Below are 21,596 nucleotides of genomic sequence, written 5' to 3'. Positions count from 1 at the left end.
ATACCAATGGTCACCTCTACACATGATATCTATACAATTGGACAATAGAACTGACCATTTTAACACATGATTTCCATACAACTGGACAATCCCTCATATCATGATATCCATATAAACTGACAACCCTACACAAGATCTCCATACAAATTGACAACCCTACACATGACCTCTATACAAATGGACATCCTTACACACGATCTCCATACAAATGGACAATCTTACACATGATCTCCATACAAATGGACACTCTTACACATGACCTTTTTGGCAATGGACAATCTTACACATGATCTCAATACAAATGGTCAAACTTACACATGATCTCCATACAAATGGACAATCTTACACATGATCTCCATACAAATGGTCAATCTTACACACGATCTCCATACAAATGGACAATATTACACATAATCTCCATACAAATGGTCAAACTTACACATGATCTCCATACAAATGGTCAATCTTACACACGATCTCCATACAAATGGACAATCCTACACATGATCTCCATACAAATGGACAATCTTACACATGATCTCCATACAAATGGACACTCTTACACATGACCTCTTTATCAATGGACAATCTTACACATGATCATCTCCATACAAATGGTCAAACTAACACATGATCTACATACAAATTGACATTCCTACACATGATCTCTAAACAAAATGGTCAATCCTACACATGATCATCATACAAATGGTCAATCCTACACATGATCTCCATACAAATGGTCAATCCTACACATGATCTCCATACAAATGGACAATCTTACACATGATCTCTTTATCAATGGACAATCTTACACATGATCACCATACAAATGGTCAATCTTACACATGATCTCCATACAAATGGACAATCCTACACATGATCTCCATACAAATGGTCAATCCTACACATGATCTCCATACAAATGGTCAATCCTACACATGATCACCATACAAATGGTCAATCCTACACATGATCACCATACAAATGGTCAATCCTACACATGATCTCCATACAAATGGTCAATCTTACACATGATCTCCATACAAATGGACAATCTTACACATGATCTCCATACAAATGGACAATCTAACACATGATCACCATACAAATGGTCAATCTTACACATGATCACCATACAAATGGTCAATCTTACACATGATCACCATACAAATGGTCAATCCTACACATGATCTCTATATAAATGAACAATCCTACACATGATCACCATACAAATGGTCAATCCTACGCATGATCACCATACAAATGGAAAATCCTACACATGATCTCTATATAAATGAACAATCCTACACATGATCACCATACAAATGGTCAATCCTACGCATGATCACCATACAAATGGAAAATCCTACACATGATCACCATACAAATGATCAATCTTACACATGATCTCTATATAAATGGTCAATTCTTTACATGATATCCATAATTCCATATAATATGCCAGAGTGCATGTGCATACACACTCGTAGATATGAACTCTATAAAAGACCACTCCTTTTATCAATTTGCTTTCTAAAGTGGATCAAATAGATATAATATTAAGGTGTTCTGAAGATATCTACTTGCCAGGTTTTGCAAGTAGTTAAGATAGAGCTCAATTCAAACTGCCATGTATTTATAGTATAATTCAGATTTCTAATTCTATTATATGAATGAAACCTTCACAGAAATGATTTTTTTTTGTTTATACAGAGGATTTCGCTAATTTGAATATGTCATTTTCGAGAAGAAAATATGCAAATAACCGGAGTATTTGAATAGGCGGAGATGGGTTTTTACCCTCCATGACCGATGTGCATATTGTCAGGTGTCATGTTTTTGTCTCAGTGTGTTGAAAAGACATTGTTCAAAAAACGAAACTGTTTCAATAGCATTTTAACAAAAATTAAAAAATGTTTTTTTAGAACTAATAAAAGTGTTGTTATTTATTATAATTGTTAATTATATGTACCATTATATATGCTCATCTACATGTAGTATGCTGACGTTACAGTATCGGTGATCATGCTACACATGGTCATTGGTACGGCATTACGGTGCTCTCTCTGCCGACGATGTTAACTGATTACAACTGAACTTAGCTTTATCATGAACGTTGTGATATGGATGATGTTTATAATCATTGTTTACCTGAATTAATCGCCCTAATCATCAGTCTAAGATCACATCAGCAATCCACAACCTTGATAAATAAATTATGGAAAAACTGTACAGTCAATAATCCAGCCAATTAGATTCATTCAAGCAATTCTAACCTTGGACAGACGCAGCAATCCCATCATGTACAATTATGTGCAAATTGATGTAAATTATCTGGTCTAATTTATTTGATTATGGAGATCAGTGGTATTTTAAAGTGTTTTGTTGCTTTAATTAGCAAAACTATAAAAGAATCAGTGAATAGATACCCTGACAGAAAGATTGGTAATAGATTTTTTTATTAAGTTGGGATAAATGTTTTTCATGTTGATTTTTACCCTCAAGGTAACAATATATCCAGTAGACATCTCACTGAAAAAAGACTTACTAGGTTTAATTGTGACGATCTATCTGTCTTAAGATAATTGCAGTGCAGAAGAGCAAATTGTAGACAATGATCATGAAGAAACATGTAATTAATGGGTGCAACAGATCAGTAATAGAACTTTACTTTTGGAGTCCTCTGAAGAAACATTCAAAGAAGTAACGTTACATGCAGTGGTGTATTATCATTGCTAAATAAGAAAAAAAAGATAATTCTGAGTTAAGATTTAGAGTATGACGTTTGAAGCATGCATAGAAATAAGTTGGAGGTGCACAACATCTTCTTTCAAACGTCAAATAAAAAAATAATCATTGTTTACAAAATCGACCGAAATTGAATTTCCCGCTACAGTAAGTTTTCGATAAAACGCTACCTGAAGTGTTTTTCTTCATAAGGAAATCAAGTTAATGTTTGATATACCAACACATACATTCTGAAGTTGTCAATGAGTCTTCTTAGCCTTTCCTGTAATTTCAGTTAAGCAAGATCGTCGAAGTTTTAGCACAGATTCTTCCAGCAAAATGTGTCGACTGCTTTTCCTATTCCAAACATGCGCAGTGCAAAACGAAACTAGAGTCATAGAAATGCTTGAAATGCTGGGGTGGGTACTTGTGAGCAAAGCGTCCCATTAACACTGATTCGTGTACACATGGCTGATATAGAGGTGAGAGGTGTTTCCCATAACATATTATGTTTTGTTTTTGAGTCTTTAAAACCGTTGTCAGGGTATTTTTGCCATGCGATGGATATCTTATTTAGTTAATCTAAATGAATATGAGATCCGAAACACCAAGGCTTTATTTAGGTATTTAAATACCGTGAATAAACAAACGTATCCTGATGGTATCATTTGCACCACTGCATGCTGTAGTGTAAACAGATGTGTATTATGTACATTTACTTTTTATTATGCAGGAAATAAAGACTATTTACGTTACAATTTAAGTTGATGATCTGATAATCATGCAAATGATATACGTGTACACTGTGCATTTTTGTACATCTGTAAATGTACATTTATCTCCCTTTTCAATTCAATCTTTATGGGCATGTACTTTTCATAACGTGATAACATACAATATATACAGGTCTTTGTTTCAGCACATGCACACTTCTACGCATACACTCCATTTAGCTTGATACTCAACACGCCCACATGTATTATGTTATATATTAAATATAGGACAGTAGGAGCAGAAAAATGCAAGGCCAGGAGTTCGATCCTGGGACCATCTGAACACTAGCAGGAAGATCTATCTATTGAGCTGCATATAACTAGGTGTGCCGATAGTCAACCCAAGTCAAACCCATTAACCACAAGACTTGCACATAAACCCAGGTACGGGTATCTTGTTGAGGATTCACCTGACTTGAAATAAGATAGTAGATCACAGCACCAATTGTAGTACGAGAGCCTAAAAATGCACAATCAGTAAGGGTTCAAACTTGGAAGTTGGGACCCTCTTTTAATATGCTAGCTATAGCCTGATTGAGCTACCTCCATCAGTCCTGGTCTCAGACGATTGATCCAATCCAGAACTGTTACATACAATGTAGATTATAATTATATCTAAACTATCAAAGGACTTCATTCAGTACCTTTCGAAAATTCTTTACTGGGTATTTTAATGAAGATCTGCAGCATATATCGTTAACACGTTATATAAATTGTAAATCATAATATGATCACCTTTTAGTGCTTAGATAGGGCATATTTCTTCAACTAAGGCGGTAAAGCAGCAAATTAGTAAGCCCAGGATTACAGGTTTGATCCCATACAGCTACCTGCACACTACTTTTGCTCCTGGTACAAAAATAAGTATGTTTATGTGTTTTTTTTTTTTTTAATCTTTATTGACTTTAAACATAAACATTTGTAAAGCTCTAAGGATGTATAGATTCCAGTGGTCTACCAAGGTTATTGTTGACTAGGTAGCTCAATAAGTAGAGCATCAAGCTAGTATTCACTATATATTCAGAGGTTCTGGGTCAAACTCTGGTCTGACTGCTGCATATTTCCTGTAAATATTTAGTAAGCTTGTAAACCCTAGCTTCAAGTATTGAGAGTTCACTTATAAATGGGGATATGCAAATTGGTAAGTTAAATTGTTGTGTCTTCTATAGCAAAGACGTGAAAAAAGTAGGGGGAGTGTAGCAGAATTGAACTGCGCCAATCATCAGTGACCATGCAGGTAGCTCAATTGTTAGATCTAGCATCCAGCTACAATGTAGTGTTTATAGGTCTGGGGATCCATATGCTGGTTTGGCTGCTTCATTTTCTCGGAAAGAGTTCCTTTTGAACCCCCCTCAAAAAAAAAATTTATTCTTGCTTTAGTGCAGTGTCTGAAAAGGGTTGTTTTTAATGGATACCAATAGAAATTGGGACATGGTGTTTTTGGGTTTAAAATGAGAAAAACAAATTAAAATCCAGAAAAAGATATTTTAAAACTACTTGTATATCTACTTTCCTTTGTCGCATTCATACAACACTCATACACATTGCTTATTTAGGTGATATGAAAGTTATAACAAGCGGATATAATCTTATTGATATATATATATTTGCTCTCGGCGAGATTTGAACCCACATACTTGACACTTACCATCAGCTCTGAAGTCTATCGTCTTAACCACTACACCACCAGGTTAGTTGGCAAAAAGGTAAAAAATTATGTACATAACTATGGCTTTAAAATTAATCCTGCTTAATTAATACAATGATAAATATGAAGTGTTTTTGTTTATTGAATACATTTGAAAATGAATGGAGAGGAGTATTCATTTGTTTTCTCACCAAAAGTTTGTTTTGTCATAAAAATCTAGAGGGGGGGTTGGGGGGGTTCAAAAGGAACTCTTACAATTTTCTCCTCTTCTGTGTGAAATTTGATCAGCTGTGAACAATTTTCCTTACCAATGATCTGACCTATTGACCAAGGATACTTCGCCCAGACCAGGTTTTTGTAGCCTATAGGGTGTTTGCAGATTATGATGAAAAGCAGAAAAGTATTATTATATGTTTGTATTTTCAGGTTTCAGTGCTGTTTTTTGCCAAAAGTCGTGAGTTAGCTGGACAAAAGACAGCACAAATCCGGGTTGAAAGTCCAACAAATCTTCAGCAATTGGTCGGTGTTATTGTTAACCAATTTCCCAGGTAAGAATCTTAAAGACTGAAAAGTTTTTACATGTAACATAAGATAGTATATGTGTATATTCAAATTGCACTTGAGTATAGTAGTGTAAAAATTCATTCACCCCTTGAAGACACATTTGAACACTTCCAATTCAAAGGCTAGAACAATTCATTATGAAATTTCAGGGGTGAATGAGTTCAAAGTTATTCTGCAACTCATTTTTTGCAAGGTGCTATTTTGTTGCAACTCATTTTTTGCAAGGTGCTATTTTGTTACAATCTATACACACTTCTTCATCTTTTAGTTTGGGGCAGGTTGTCGGTGCTGATTATTAGATGCTTGTGGCCTTTAGGTTTTTGTAGGGTTTACATATTGTATTAACTGTTAACAAAAGATAGTTCTCATGCTCATAAAAGATAAATACGTAGAGGCTTAAATTGTTAACATTGAGCATAAAGGGAGTGCGACAATTGGTTTTCCTTTAAGTTGTAAGTATGGTGAGCTGTTCTATGTCTTTGAAAGTATGCTTCAGTGAGATAGCACTTTAAGATGGTCAAGAACAAGTAAGCACGCATCCTTGATACTCCAGGGGTGGATATAATGACAGTAATAGTAACCCTTTGAGTATCGAGGGTGGTAAGTACCAAACATAACACATTGTATGCAAGGGATGCCGTTTGGGAGATGTGCTATGTTCATATCAGATCTGGTCATATCAGCAATGATTATCAATGATTCCTTTTGGTCTACTATGCATGTGTAATGTTGTTGTTACGTTGTTAAACATCAAGATAATACTTGCAGTGGTGCATAGTTCTTGAATCATAGAACCGCAAAAAACACAACAAGATGCATAATAGAATCATCCCTAATCAGGAACTATAGCTACTGCTAAATCCCTGGATACTATTGAACATTAATCTGTTGTGACATCACAACTATACATCACTACATGTATAAAATTGTGATGTAGGTTGTCAAAATGATGATGTACATGGGCTGTGGTTGAGGGGAAAGAAAAACCAGAAAAAGTAAACTAGTTGTACTCTCAATGTTTATGAATGCCTGATATATTGTTTCTTGATGGGATAATGATGGGGCCGCAGTGGCAGAGCGATGATGTCCTGATGTTTTACCAAAACCCCTCTACCTCTGGGTCACGAGTTTGAATCTCATGTGGGGCAGTTGCCAGGTACTGACCATTGGTCGGTGGTTTTTCTCCGGGGACTACGACTTTCCTCCACCATCAAACCTGACACATCCTAGCATGACCCTGGCTGTTGATAGTACGTAAAACTAAACAAACAAACAAACAAAAGGGATATTGCCTTCAGCTCAGGCACTATTCCATCCCTTGATGGAATATAGTGAGGCATTAGTACCGCCCAATTCTGATTAGTACATCACGTGACAGAATACTTGATTCTGATTGGCTACACCTGCAGGGATCAATCTAACTCTGATTTATTACCGTTTATGGGTAAATTTCCCCTCAAGGAATGAATTCCCTTCTGGCCTAAAATTCCCCATTTGAAGCTAAAAAATGACCGTTTTTGTAACAATTTCCCCTGTGACTTATTTTTCATTAATTTTGTAAGACTTTTATTTACAAATTTCTTCATATCTATCATGCAGTTACTGCATATTTTATGATAAACTCAAATTTTTCATTATTGAGGTTAAAATCTTGCTTTACGAAATCTAAAATTAAAATTAGTTGTTTTACAGTACTTTTTGGTCAAAATGAATATAATTTTGAACCAAAATAAGAAGCTTCCAATTCCCCTATATTTGGCCAAACTTTTCCCCTAGATTGATCCCTGTACACCCATGGGTGCTATTTGCAATAGTGCCCGGACAAGCAGATAGGCTGTTGTGTGCGGCGATAGAAGCAAATGTTGCTTTTCTACAAAAACCAGTTTACTCATGTTCATATACTTTTAATGTTCATGAAGCTGAATCCTGTTTTTAAAGAAACACAGTTTTCTGCAACAATTGATATGTTATACTTTTAATGTAACAACATGGTGTGGAAATGAAGATATCATTGCGAAGTGTTGCTTGACGTGTTTCTGTTGCGATGACATGAAAAACGGTCTCATGTCAGGGTGATGTACTAAACCCATTATGGCCTGGGTGAGAGGGCACTATTGCCTCATAGTATTGTCTTGTGATGGGATAGTGCCCTCGCCTTCGGCTCGAGCACTATTCCATTCCTCAACAATACTATGAGGCAATAGTGCCCTCTCAACAAGGCCATAATAGATAAATAGTATCCTCTCAACTGAGCCGTAATAGATAAATATGAGTCATATAAATACTAATCAGTTCTGATTGGTCATTGATTACTTAAAACTGTAAATTACATGTACATAGTAGAAAACTGGTTTATGTGGACCACGCATACCGGTCAACCGTAACTGACTGGCTTGACATATTATTAACACTGCTCCATATTTGTCCCATGGAAGAACTGATGACTTCTGACATTTTCAATTATCAACCTGAACAAAATTTGTATTTATTTAAGTTGTGTAAGAATAAATTTACTGATCTGAAACCGACCCCTGGCTTGAATGAAATATGATTCTATTTGGAGTTTTGTCATATTACAACAAAAGCTATGCCTGTCACATACATAACCGATGGCGCTATCGATCGACTGCAATCAAGGAGAATTGTTAAATGATTAATTGATATAAATATATATGTTATTGTTTTTGTTCGCATTGTCGCTGATATAATTCAATATCTGTATTGAATTTCCTTTGGTGATACATTGTTATGATTTGAATCATAATAAAGATATGTTTAATGATGTATATATCATAATATGTTATTGATTTTAAGAATTCGATCATCATATTAATTATGAGGTGTCCAATAAATGGGCCAATTAATCAATAGTTGATTCTAACCCTTTCACACACCCCCACCTCTTTCAATTAGACTTAAAATACTAATTATTATTTGTGACCATTTGTATACCATGAGATATGAGTAGCAATCAATATCTCCTGGCTAATTCAGGATATCAATCAATTTTACTGAATATTTGAATTTTAATTCATGAAGTTAAGAAAAAACCAGAAATACGATGACAATGCAGTTAAATATATTATTTTTAAAGAACACCTCTAAATAAAATACACCTGTCTATTAAGGACAATTTTGCTGATGTCCTTTTGATGCCGTTTATAAACAGGTTTGACTATATTCTTTCAATGAACATCAGATAGTTGCTAAAGGTACTGACAGTTGGACTGTGTTTTTTTTCTCCTGGTACTCTGGCTTTCCTTTACCTACTTAAACCTAATACATCCTTTAGTTAATAACCTTGGTAGTGATAAGACAAAAAACTAACTTAATTTTTTTTCAAATTTTTTTTATTTATATAACAATACTTTTTTTTGTTATTCAGAATTATTATGAATAACAAAACCCATATATTAATACATATGTATTAAGTTATTCTTTGATGTCCTGCTAGAGTGATAAAAAGTTTTCCCCTAACTTGGTTATAATAATAATTCAGTAAGGGTTCTTCATTGATTGCATTAATTAATTGATATATTATTTTGATTTTATAATGTGGAATACATTGACAAGATGATACATATACATGTTGCAATCTTGGCGTTGGGTCTATTCTGTTTTGTACTTGTCTAATAGACAGATTCACACGCTCCCTCAACAGCACAATGGAAATCAGTCAGGTGGATGAAACGCTAAAGATATCATTTTAATCGTGATTTGTTTTTCGGTACTTGGAGGTAAATACGGGTCAAGGTATAGTCCATTACATTACGACCTAAAAAAAGTATTGTATAAGGACAGGCAAAGTTAATGTTGTGTTTCTACAATTGATTGTCCTTTTTGTCTTAAAATATAGCTAAGATTTCTGATATTCAAAGTAAACAATTTTCATCAACTAAATTTTTAAAAAATTTAAGAGTTTTAAAAAATCAGATTTTTGTAAGCTACATATATCAGAACAAAATGATTTGTGTGAAATATTTCCCTGTGATTGCTATATAGATGCACTTTATGCAAACAACAAATATGTCCCAGAGATATTAGATAGGTTATTGTTATAATTATATAAATGTCTTCTTTTAAAATCTCAAGTTAATTATAATTATACATAGTATCTTCACTGTAGTTTAAGTTAATACTAAAAAAACTAAGACTTAACAATGTTGAATAATCTTCTGAAAACAATATACATTGTAACTGACAGACATGTTGAAACTAATATATTTTTCTTTTGTCCTTATGATCGTTCTGCATGTCGGTTTAAATCATTGTAATATGTGCGTGGGTAATGTAGGGTATTAATAATTTTTCATTAATTTTAAATGTTCAAACGATTCCCCAACAGTGCATGAATCACCACTGTGATCAGTATGAAGCAGGAAGAACGATCAAGATCCGTAATCAAAGATACCTGGTAAACAGACCATAACCGCCATTCGATCAGGCGATTTAGCCTTTGATTTTCTTCCATTTAATTTGTTTTCCAATTTTATACATCACCACATGATTTAATGCGTATTTATCTGAATTAGATAGTCATCAGAACATATGTACACACACACCTGAACTTGCTGTTGAATGAAAAATAGATTCAACATTTCAGAGTCTGAAAATTTAGGTGGATTTAATTTTGAATTGATAACTTGATAATGATATATATTGTTGGGCTCTATGTCAAAAATAATTTTAATCCACAATCAGTGTTACTTCCATTTTGTTATATATAAAAACTTATTGCAATAAACATTTACACACATGTCAATTGTGTTAGTCACATTGTTGGATTTTATCATTATAGGTTTTTTTCTGTTGTTTTTTTTACAGGATGAGGGTGGGGGAGTGGCTGGGTGTGTGAGAGAAAAGTACAAAAAAAAAAAAAAAATTCAATACTTGAAAAAATTATGCTTATCAAAATAAAATTAAAAAAAATATATTAGATGTCTGCAAGTATACAACAATTAATTTATTTAGAAAAGTAACTTCCAGTTGATTATATAGATGTTTTAATTAATATTCCTTAATAAATGGAGCATTAATTACTAATTAGGATCTGTATATGTATGCACTCAATATTATCACATTTGTGATAAATCAGAAAAAGTTTTCAATACTTCAAAAAAATTATGCTTGCCAAAAGAAAATAAAAAAAATATATTAGATATCAGCAAGTGTAGACAACAATTAATTTGATTTAAAAGAAACTTTCAGTTCATATAGATGTTTTAATTAATATTCCTTAATTAGTGGTGGTAATTAGAATCTGTCTATGTATACACTCAATGTGGTCACATTTGTTTGTTTATTATTAGCTCACCTGGCCCGAAGGGCCGGTGAGCTTATGTCATGGCGCGGCGTCCGTTGTCCGTCGTCCGTCCGTCTGTCCGTCAACATTTCCTTTAAATCGCTACTAGTCATAGAGTTTTGCATGGATTGTAACCAAATTTGGTCACAAACATCCTTGGGGCAGGGGGAACAGAACTTGTATAAATTTTGGCTCTGACCCCCCGGGGCAGGAGGGGCGGGGCCCAATAGGGGAAATCGAGGTAAATCCTTTAAATCGCTACTTGTCCCAGAGTTCTGCATGGATTGTAACCAAAATTAGCCACAAACATCCTTGGGGAAGGGGGAACAGAACTTGTATAAATTTTGGCTCTGACCACCCGGGGGCAGGAGGGGCGGGGCCCATTAGGGGAAATCGAGGTAAATCCTTTAAATCGCTACTAGTCATAGAGTTCTGAATGGAATGTAACCAAATTTGGCCACAAACATCCTTGGTAGAAGGGGAACAGAACTTGTATAAATTTTGGCTCTGGTCCCCTGGGGGCAGGAGGGGCGGGGCCCAATAGGGGAAATAGAGGTAAATCCTTTAAATCGCTACTAGTCATAGAGTTCTGAATGGAATGTAACCATATTTGGCCACAAACATCCTTGGGGGAAGGGGAATAGAATTTGTATAAATTTTGGCTCTGGTCCCCCCGGGGCAGGAGGGGCGGGGCCCAATAGGGGAAATAGAGGTAAATCCTTTAAATCGCTACTAGTCATAGAGTTCTGAATGGAATGTAACCATATTTGGCCACAAACATCCTTGGGGGAAGGGGAACAGAACTTGTATAAATTTTGGCTCTGGTCCCCCGGGGGCAGGAGGGGCGGGGCCCAATAGGGGAAATAGAGGTAAATCCTTTAAATCGCTACTAGTCATAGAGTTCTGAATGGAATCTAACCATATTTGGCCACAAACATCCTTGGGGGAAGGGGAACAGAACTTGTATAAATTTTGGCTCTGGTCCCCCGGGGGCAGGAGGGGCGGGGCCCCAATAGGGGAAATAGAGGTAAATCCTTTAAATCGCTACTAGTCATAGAGTTCTGCATGGAATGTAACCAAATTTGGCCAGAAATATCCTTGGGAGAATAAGAACCGAGTTTGTATAAATTTTGGCTCTGGTCCCGGGGGGCAGGAGGGGCGGGGCCCAATAGGGGAATTATAGGTAAATCCTATAAATCGGTACTTTTCCTAGAGTTCTGCATGAGTTGTAACCAAATTTGGCCATAAACATCCTTGGGGGAAGGGGAACAGAACTTGTATAAATTTTGGCTCTGGTCCCCCGGGGGCAGGAGAGGTGGGGCCCTATAGAGGAAATCAAGGTAAATCCTATAAATCGCTGCTTGTCCTAGTTTTGCTTGGATTGTGACCAAATTTGGCCATAAACATCCTTGGGGGAAGGGGAACAGAACTTGTATAAAGTTTGGCTCTGACCCCCTGGGGGCAGGAGGGGTGGGGCCCAATAGGGGATTTAGAGGTTAATATTAAAATTCCTTCAGAAAAGAATCAATGAACCTGTATTCAGAACATTACTTGGCATTACAAACCAGGTGAGCGATACAGGCCCTCTGGGCCTCTTGTATCATGTTTGTGGTGAAAATGGTCCAATATTTCCTTTATATATTGATTGTAACAGTTGTAATTATTGAATTTTATATTTAGATCCTCTCTGGTTATTTTTGACGGACGTTGTATAGAGCAGCCCTGTAACACGACCTGAACACTCTATTGTTTTATCATTTACAGCGCGTACGTCATTGACACAGGTCATTTAGCAATTAGCAGGGGGCCGTAATCAAAATTGGCAGACAAATGGAGACGTTGATAATTTTTTGTGAGATTAAACTAGATAAATTTTGAAGGTTAATTGGAAGGTGTTCAAATAACTAGACAAAACAGATTTTTTTTTTTTAAATGTACAATTATGAATAATTTTAAAAAATATATTTAAAGGGTTAAGAAATTCAATTACTGAAGCCTAAAGTAAAAAAATGTAACATCAGTAGAGCGTGACTATATCATGCCATCCTAGAAACAATGGGGACAATTTGTACCTGGGTACCTATTGAGTACAGTACATACTAAGTACATCATCTTGGTAAATGTGTCTACTTAAAAATAAAATTGAAGGGAGATAATCACCATTATTGGCAGACATTTCCTTTATTTATATGGATATGGATGTCAATCTCTTAAAACCTAGTGATAATACCATAAACATATGTCAAAATATTTCTTGACGCATTTCAGATTACATGAATCACTTCAAAATTTAGTGTACAAAAATGAGAAGAATTAAAAATAGATTACCATTACAAATATCTACAATATCTTTTATACATAAATAGCAGTATATTTTGATATGTCAATTAAGTGCAAATTAGACTTCAACTTAAATACTTAGATTATAAAAACTTCATTCAAACATCTAGAATTCATCATTTTAATTTCAAATTAGACTTTTTTCAAACAAAAGATTTAGAGATAAAATGTGACCTTCATCAACAGCCTGACATATGTTGCCTGACTCATTGGATTCAAACTCGTGATCCAGAGGTGGAGGACTTGTGGTTATATGTCGGGACATTTTAACCACTTGGCCACTACAATAGGACAATTTGTATTTCCAGACAAATGGTCTAGTGATATAGAAATTTATTGATTTCTCGGATGGTAACTTTTTCCCCTGCATGTGTAAAATTGAAATGATCCATGCATGTCTTATATATATATATATATATATAATTACTAAATTGAACTGTATAAACTGCCCACTGAGGTTCGGCATTCAATCATTAAATTCATTATATTTATTTATATATGTTATATTGCATGTATACAGTCTGTAATTGTTGCAAGTTCGATATTTTGTTACTATTTATAGAATATTTGAATTTACACATGCATGACTATAATTAAGCTGGGCTATAAATAGACATGTCTTGTTATACAACTTCCCTTGTAGAAAGGATCCATAGTGAATTGAAAGAACAGGATGCGCTGTTCTGTTTGTGACACGTAATCACCTTTCACCTTGAGAATATTTGATGCAGCGACTGCAATAAATTCCATGTTTTATAGCGACAACAAACAATGCTGTCTCTGTGATGTTTATTTCAATGCACAGACCCCACCAGTTAAAATTTGTGAGAGAGCGATGCATGATGATTACAAAACTGATATTTCTGGGTTCCAACATTGTTTTGTAGATAATGCGCTTAGGACAAATAAAAAATGTTCTTTTTCGCCATCAAAGAAGATTTCTTAAAGTGTAATTGATTTTAGATAATTTCTATAATAGATGAAAATGTTGACCTAGCCCACCTTCATCAGGCCAAATAGTTCTCAGCATATCTTTCTCAAATTTCATATGTAGGTTCCCTAGGGCCCTTGCATATTGCATTTTGGGACGAAACAAGATGGCCAACTGGCGGCCATCTTGGATTTTGATAGTTAAAGTTTGTTACCGCTATTTTCTCAGAAAGTACTGAAGGGATCTTTCTCAAATTTCTTATGAGGGCCCTAGTTGTGCATATTGCATTTTGGGACGATGGCCGACTGGACGGCCATCTTGGATTTTGATAGTTAAAGTTTGTTACTGCTATTTCTCAGAAAGTACTGAAGGGATCTTTCACAAATTTCATTATGTAGGTTCTCCTAGGGCCCTAGTTGTGTATATTGCATTTTGGGACCAATCGGTCAACAAGATGGCCGACTGACGGCCATCTTGGATTTTGATAGTTAAAGTTTTGTTACCGCTATTTCCAGAAATTACTGAAGGGATCTTTCTCAAATTTCAAATGTAGGTTTCCCTAGGGCCCAAGTTGTGCATATTGCATTTTGGGACCAATCGGTCAACAAGATGGCCAACTGGAGGCCATCTTGGATTTTGATAGTTAAAGTTTGTTACCGCTGTTTCTCAGAAAGTACTGAAGGGATCTTTCTCAAATTTCATATGTAGGTTTCCCTAGGGCCCTAGTTATGCATATTGCATTTTGGGACCAATCAGTCAACAAGATGGCCGACTGACTGACGGCCATCTTGGATTTTGATAGTTAAAGTTTGTTACCGCTATTTCTCAGAAAGTACTGAAGGGATCTTTTCTCAAATTTCATATGTAGGTTTCCCTAGGGCCCTAGTTGTGCATATTGCATTTTGGGACCAATCGGTCAACAAGATGGCCAACTGGCGGCCATCTTGGATTTTGATAGTTAAAGTTTGTTTTACCGCTATTTCTCAGAAAGTACTGAAGGGATCTTTCTCAAATTTCATATGTAGGTTCTCCTAGGGCCCTAGTTGTGCATATTGCATTTTGGGACCAATCGGTCAACAAGATGGCCGACTGACGGCCATCTTGGATTTTGATAGTTAAAGTTTTGTTACCGCTATTTTCTCTCATTCTCAGAAAGTACTGAAGGGATCTTTCTCAAATTTCATATGTAGGTTTCCCTAGGGCCCTAGTTATGCATATTGCATTTTGGGACCAATCAGTCAACAAGATGGCCGACCGGCGGCCATCTTGGATTTTGATAGTTAAAGTTTGTTACCGCTATTTCCAGAAAGTACTGAAGGGATCTTTCTCAAATTTCATATGCATGTTCCCCTTGAACCCTAGTTGTGCATATTGCATTTTGGGACCAATCAGTCAACAAGATAGCCGACCGACGGCCATCTTGGATTTTGATAGTTAAAGTTTGTTACCGCTATTTCTCAGAAAGTACTGAAGGGATCTTTCTCAAATTTCATGTGCAGGTTCCTGAAGGGGTCTAGTGCATTTTCAGACTTAACGGTCAGCAAGATGATCGACTAGTAGCCATCTTTGATTTTAATAATTGAAGTTTATTACTGTTACATATCTCAGAAAGTACTGAAAGGATCTTTCTCAAGTTTCATATATAGCATGTAGTAAAAGTTTGAAAAGCAGGGAAAAGATCCCTCTTTCTGTTATCAGACATAGATCATTCTTTGGTGGGCGCCAAGATCCCTCTGGGATCTCTTGTGTCCTCATGTTTTTGTTAGTTTCTTCCAGAACCATTCACAATATCTTTATGTACCATGTCATGACGTAAATCTTACTATGACGTCATTGTACTATGACGTCATGTTTTACAAATAAAAGATTTCAAACCCCTGAAGACCGGCATGAGCCGAGAAAGCGCTAGGGAGGAAAAAACTGTTTTTTATAGTTGTGTTTTCTTTTTATGTATTTATATATATATATAATTACTAAATTGAACTGTATAAACTGCCCACTGAGGTTCGGCATTCAATCATTAAATTCATTATATTTATTTGTATATGTTATATTGCATGTATACAGTCTGTAATTGTTGCAAGTTCGATATTTTGCTACTATTTATAGAATATTTGAATTTACACATGCATGACTATAATTAAGCTGGGCTATAAATAGACATGTCTTGTTTTACAACTTCCCCTGTAGAAAGGATCCATAATGAATTGAAAGAACAGGATGGGCTGTTCTGTTTGTGACACGTAATTACCTTTCACCTTGAGAATATTTGATGCAGCGACTGCAATAAATTCCATGTTTTATATGCGACACAAACAATGCTGTCTCTGTGATGTTATTTCAATGCACAGACCCCACAGAAAATTTTGTGATGGTTACAAAACTGATATTTCTGGGTTCCAACATTGTTCGTAGATAATGGCTTAAGAAAAATAAAAAATGTTCTTCTTCGCCATCAAAGATTTCTTTAAGTGTAATTGATTTTACATAATTTTCTATAACAGATGAAAATGTTGAGTTTTTAGCCCACCATCATCAGATGGTGGGCCATTTCAAATCGCCTTTTGTCCGTGGTCCGTCTTCCGTTCGTCCTTCCGTCTGTCCGTCAGTTCGTCCGTCTGTCCTTCCGTCTATCCATCCGTTTACAATTCTTGTTATCGCTATTTCTCAGAAAGTACTTAAGGTATCTTTTTCAAATTTCATGTGTAGGTTGCCCTAGGGCCCTAGTTATGCATTTTGCATTTTGAGATCAATCGGTCAACAAGATGGCCGCCAGGCAGCCATCTTGGATTTTGATAGTTAAAGTTTGTTACCGCTATTTATCAGAAAGTACTGAATGGATCTTTTTTATATTTCTTATGTAGGTTCCCCTAGGGCCCTACCTTTATTTCTCAGATAATACTGAAGGGATTATTCTCAAATGTTATATGTGGACTTCTAAGGTCCTAGTTGTGCATATTGCATTTTGTGACCGATCGGTCAACAAGATGGCCGCCAGACAGCCATCTTGGATTTTGATAGTTAAAGTTTGTTATTGCTATTTCCCAGAAAGTACTGAATGGATCATTCTCAAATTTTATATGTAGGTTCCCCTAGGGCCCTAATTGTGCATATATTGCGTTTTGTAACTGATTTGTCAACAAGATGGCAGCCAGGCAGCCATCTTGGATTTTGATAGTTAAAGTTTATTATAGCTATTTCTCAAAAAGTACTGAATGGATCTGTCTCAAATTTCATATGTAGGTTCCCCTAGGGCCCTAGTTGTGCATAATGCCTTTTGGGATTGATCAGTCAACGATATGACCTAACCAGCCACCATCTTGGATTTATTGTTGAAGTTTGTTACAGCTATTTCTTAGAAAGTACTGAAGGGATCTCTCTGAAATTTTATATGTAGTATGTTTGAAAAAGTTTAAAAAGCAGGGAAAAGATCCCTCGTTCCATTGTCAAACATAGATCATTCTTTGGTGGGCACCAAGATCCCTCTGGTTCTAATTGTAAGAGTCTTTGTGATAAGTATTAAAAAAAAAACCAGTTGAGCAATACAGGCCCTCTTGGCCTCTTGTTTCCACCCTTTGGACTATGCCATAGTAAATCTGAAGGATCAGTGTACACTGTATGGACAACAGGTAGTTTGAATTGGTCCTTTGAAGCACATCAAAATGATCAAATAAATGTACACTGTATGGTCTTGGAAGTTGATCATCACACTCTGTAGTCTTCAAAAATAATCCCCTCAGACCTTTGATTGGTCATTTTAGCTCACCTGGTCCGAAGGACCAAGGTGAGATTATGCGATACCATGACGTCCCTTGTCTGTCGTCTGTCCGTCAACAATTGACTTCTTCTCGATAACCGCTTGTCGGATTTTAACAAATTTGATTGGTACTGACTGAAAATTGTACAAATGGTCGGGCTGACCCCCTGGAGGCCTGAGTGGCGGGGCCAAAAGGGGTCAATTTGGCTATTTCCACATGAAGGACTTCTTCTCTGAAACTAAGCATGGGATAGCACTCAAACTGCAATCGAAGCACAATTAATTAGCTCAACAGTGGTTATTATTGCAAAGGGCAATAACTCTAAAATACAAAATTTCATAAAGTTCAGAAAATATTTACTTTAGTCCACAAGTTCTAATAACAATTTTGATTTTCGAATATATCCAAGATCTTGCCAATGTAAGTCTGCATACAAAGTTTCAGTAGATAATCTCATTCTATCAATACCAAGAAAATTATGAACACTTCTATAAGATAAGAAAAGAACTCTAAACTAACTACAGCATGGCAGCCGATTCTTAGACTGGAACTGAATAGAATTCAGAATGCAATACCATTACAATTACTATTGCAATTGTAGTCTGCATGAAATACTTGTAGAGGTTTGATACGGTAACAGACTAACAGTTGTTATCAAAAGTCATTTTTCCCCATGCTATTCAATCAAAAACAATTACTGACATTGTTCTCAAAGGGAAGTAACTCTAAATGAACATTGCGCCAGATGTACGACATGACGTCCAATTCATAGACTGAAATTTAGTAGAATTCAGAATGCAATATCATTACAATACTATTGCAATTGTAGTCTGCATGAAATACTTGCAGAGGTTTGATACGGTAACAGACTAACAGTTGTTACCAAAAGTCACACCCCCATGCTATTCAATCAAAAACAAACACTGACATTGTTCTCAATGTCAGTTTGTTTTATCATGAATGGGACTAATATTCACATACCACCTGATACCTGATAACGTTTGTGGGGGACTTATGTTTCAATTGGTGATGGAATGACGTCAAAAGATGATATCCCACGCTGACGTTATTTCCGCGGAAGATTACGTTCAATTACCACTAGAGATACTAGTCCCGCACAAATGTTAACGTTTATCATATGGAACGTGAACAGGTATCACGTGGTATGTGAATTATAGTCTCATTGTCACTGACACTAGCAAAGGGAAGTAACTCTAAACCAAAACTGCTCCAGATGTACGATATGAAGTCCAATTCATAGTCTGAATCAAGTAGAATTCAGAATGCAATACTACTGCAATAGCAGTCTGCATTAGTTAAACTATCCCAATTAGTGTCTCCCAGAAATAGAAAAAAGAATTGCATTAGTAAATTCTACCATTGAATGCCAGTCAGGATTACCAGAAACAGACTTAACTGGACTAAAATGAAGTACTCGAAGAAGTTTGATACGAAAACAAACTATCAATTAAAAGTCACTTTTCCCCCCATGCTATTCATTCAAAAACAAACACCGACATTGTTCTTTATTGCAATTGTCAGTGTGTTTGATGATGAATTGTCACTGACACAGCTAAGGGAAGTAACTCTAAATGAACATTGCACCAGATGTACGACATGACGTCCAATTCATAGACTGAAATTTAGTAGAAGTCAGAATGCAATACCATTACAATACTATTGCTATTGTAGTCTGCATGAAATACTTGCAGAGGTTTGATACAGTAACAGACTAACAGTTGTTATCAAAAGTCACTTCCCCCCCCCATGCTATTCAATCAAAAACAAACACTGACATTGTTCTCAATGTCAGTTTGTTTTATCATGAATGGGACTAATATTCACATACCACCTGATACCTGATAACGTTTGTGGGGGACTTATGTTTCAATTGGTGATGGAATGACGTCAAAAGATGATATCCCACGCTGACGTTATTTCAGCGGAAGATTACGTTCAATTACCACTAGAGATACTAGTCCCGCACAAATGTTAACGTTTATCATATGGAACGTGAACAGGTATCACGTGGTATGTGAATTAGTCTCATTGTCACTGACACTAGCAAGGGAAGTAACTCTAAACCAAAACTGCTCCAGATGTACGATATGAAGTCCAATTCATAGTCTGAATCAAGTAGAATTCAGAATGCAATACTACTGCAATAGCAGTCTGCATTAGTTAAACTATCCCAATTAGTGTCTCCCAGAAATAGAAAAAAGTATTGCATTAGTAAATTCTACCATTGAATGTCAGTCAGGATTACCAGAAACAGACTTAACTGGACTAAAATGAAGTACTCGAAGAAGTTTGATACGAAAACAAACTATCAATTAAAAGTCACTCCCCCCCCATGCTATTCATTCAAAAACAAACACCGACATTGTTCTTTATTGCAATTGTCAGTGTGTTTGATGATGAATTGTCACTGACACAGCTAAGGGAAGTAACTCTAAATGAACATTGCACCAGATGTACGACATGACGTCCAATTCATAGACTGAAATTTAGTAGAAGTCAGAATGCAATACCATTACAATACTATTGCTATTGTAGTCTGCATGAAATACTTGCAGAGGTTTGATACGGTAACAGACTAACAGTTGTTATCAAAAGTCACTTCCCCCATGCTATTCAATCAAAAACAAACACTGACATTGTTCTCAATGTCAGTTTGTTTTATCATGAATGGGACTAATATTCACATATCACCTGGTACCTGATAACGTTTGTGGGGTACTTATGTTTCAATTGGTGATGGAATGACGTCAAAAGATGATATCCCACGCTGACGTTATTTCCGCGGAAGATTACGTTCAATTACCACTAGAGATACTAGTCCCGCACAAATGTTAACGTTTATCATATGGAACGTGAACAGGTATCACGTGGTATGTGAATTATAGTCTCATTGTCACTGACACTAGCAAAGGGAAGTAACTCAAAACCAAAACTGCTCCAGATGTACGATATGAAGTCCAATTCATAGTCTGAATCAAGTAGAATTCAGAATGCAATACTACTGCAATAGCAGTCTGCATTAGTTAAACTATCCCAATTAGTGTCTCCCAGAAATAGAAAAAAGAATTGCATTAGTAAATTCACGATTGAATGCCAGTCAGGATTACCAGAAACAGACTTAACTGGACTAAAATGAAGTACTCGAAGAAGTTTGATACGAAAACAAACTATCAATTAAAAGTCACTCCCCCCATGCTATTCATTCAAAAACAAACACCGACATTGTTCTTTATTCGATTGTCAGTGTGTTTGATGATGAATTGTCACTGACACAGCTAAGGGAAGTAACTCTAAATGAATATTGCACCAGATGTACGACATGACGTCCAATTCATAGACTGAAATTTAGTAGAAGTCAGAATGCAATACCATTACAATACTATTGCTATTGTAGTCTGCATGAAATACTTGCAGAGGTTTGATACGGTAACAGACTAACAGTTGTTATCAAAAGTCACTTTTTTCCCCCATGCTATTCAATCAAAAACAAACACTGACATTGTTCTCAATGTCAGTTTGTTTTATCATG

At 35.8% G+C, this 21,596-nt stretch overlaps 2 protein-coding genes across 3 annotated transcripts in view; one reads left to right on the top strand and one right to left on the bottom strand.

Moving 5' to 3' along the window:
• Positions 1–2,997, bottom strand: part of LOC138333755 (sodium channel protein 1 brain-like) — a 91,909-nt gene extending 88,912 nt beyond the window's left edge. Inside the window, exon 1 of the mRNA XM_069282322.1 lies at positions 2,979–2,997. The gene's annotated coding sequence lies outside the window, so the exon portion shown is untranslated. The remainder of the gene's footprint in view (positions 1–2,978) is intronic.
• Positions 1–21,596, top strand: part of LOC138333757 (molybdopterin synthase catalytic subunit-like) — a 92,832-nt gene that overhangs the window by 31,704 nt on the left and 39,532 nt on the right. The window contains exons 1-2 of one of the 2 annotated variants that reach the window (XM_069282331.1): positions 3,165–3,212; positions 5,578–5,699. The gene's annotated coding sequence lies outside the window, so the exon portion shown is untranslated. Of the gene's footprint in view, positions 1–3,164; positions 3,213–5,577; positions 5,700–21,596 lie in introns of those variants that run through there. The other variant, XM_069282332.1, reaches the window with a different exon arrangement.

The sequence above is a fragment of the Argopecten irradians genome, chromosome 10 (assembly GCF_041381155.1).
Source record: "Argopecten irradians isolate NY chromosome 10, Ai_NY, whole genome shotgun sequence".
NCBI lineage: Eukaryota > Metazoa > Mollusca > Bivalvia > Pectinida > Pectinidae > Argopecten > Argopecten irradians.
Note: the sequence above shows the minus strand (reverse complement) of the source record. Positions and strands in the feature narration are given on the sequence as shown.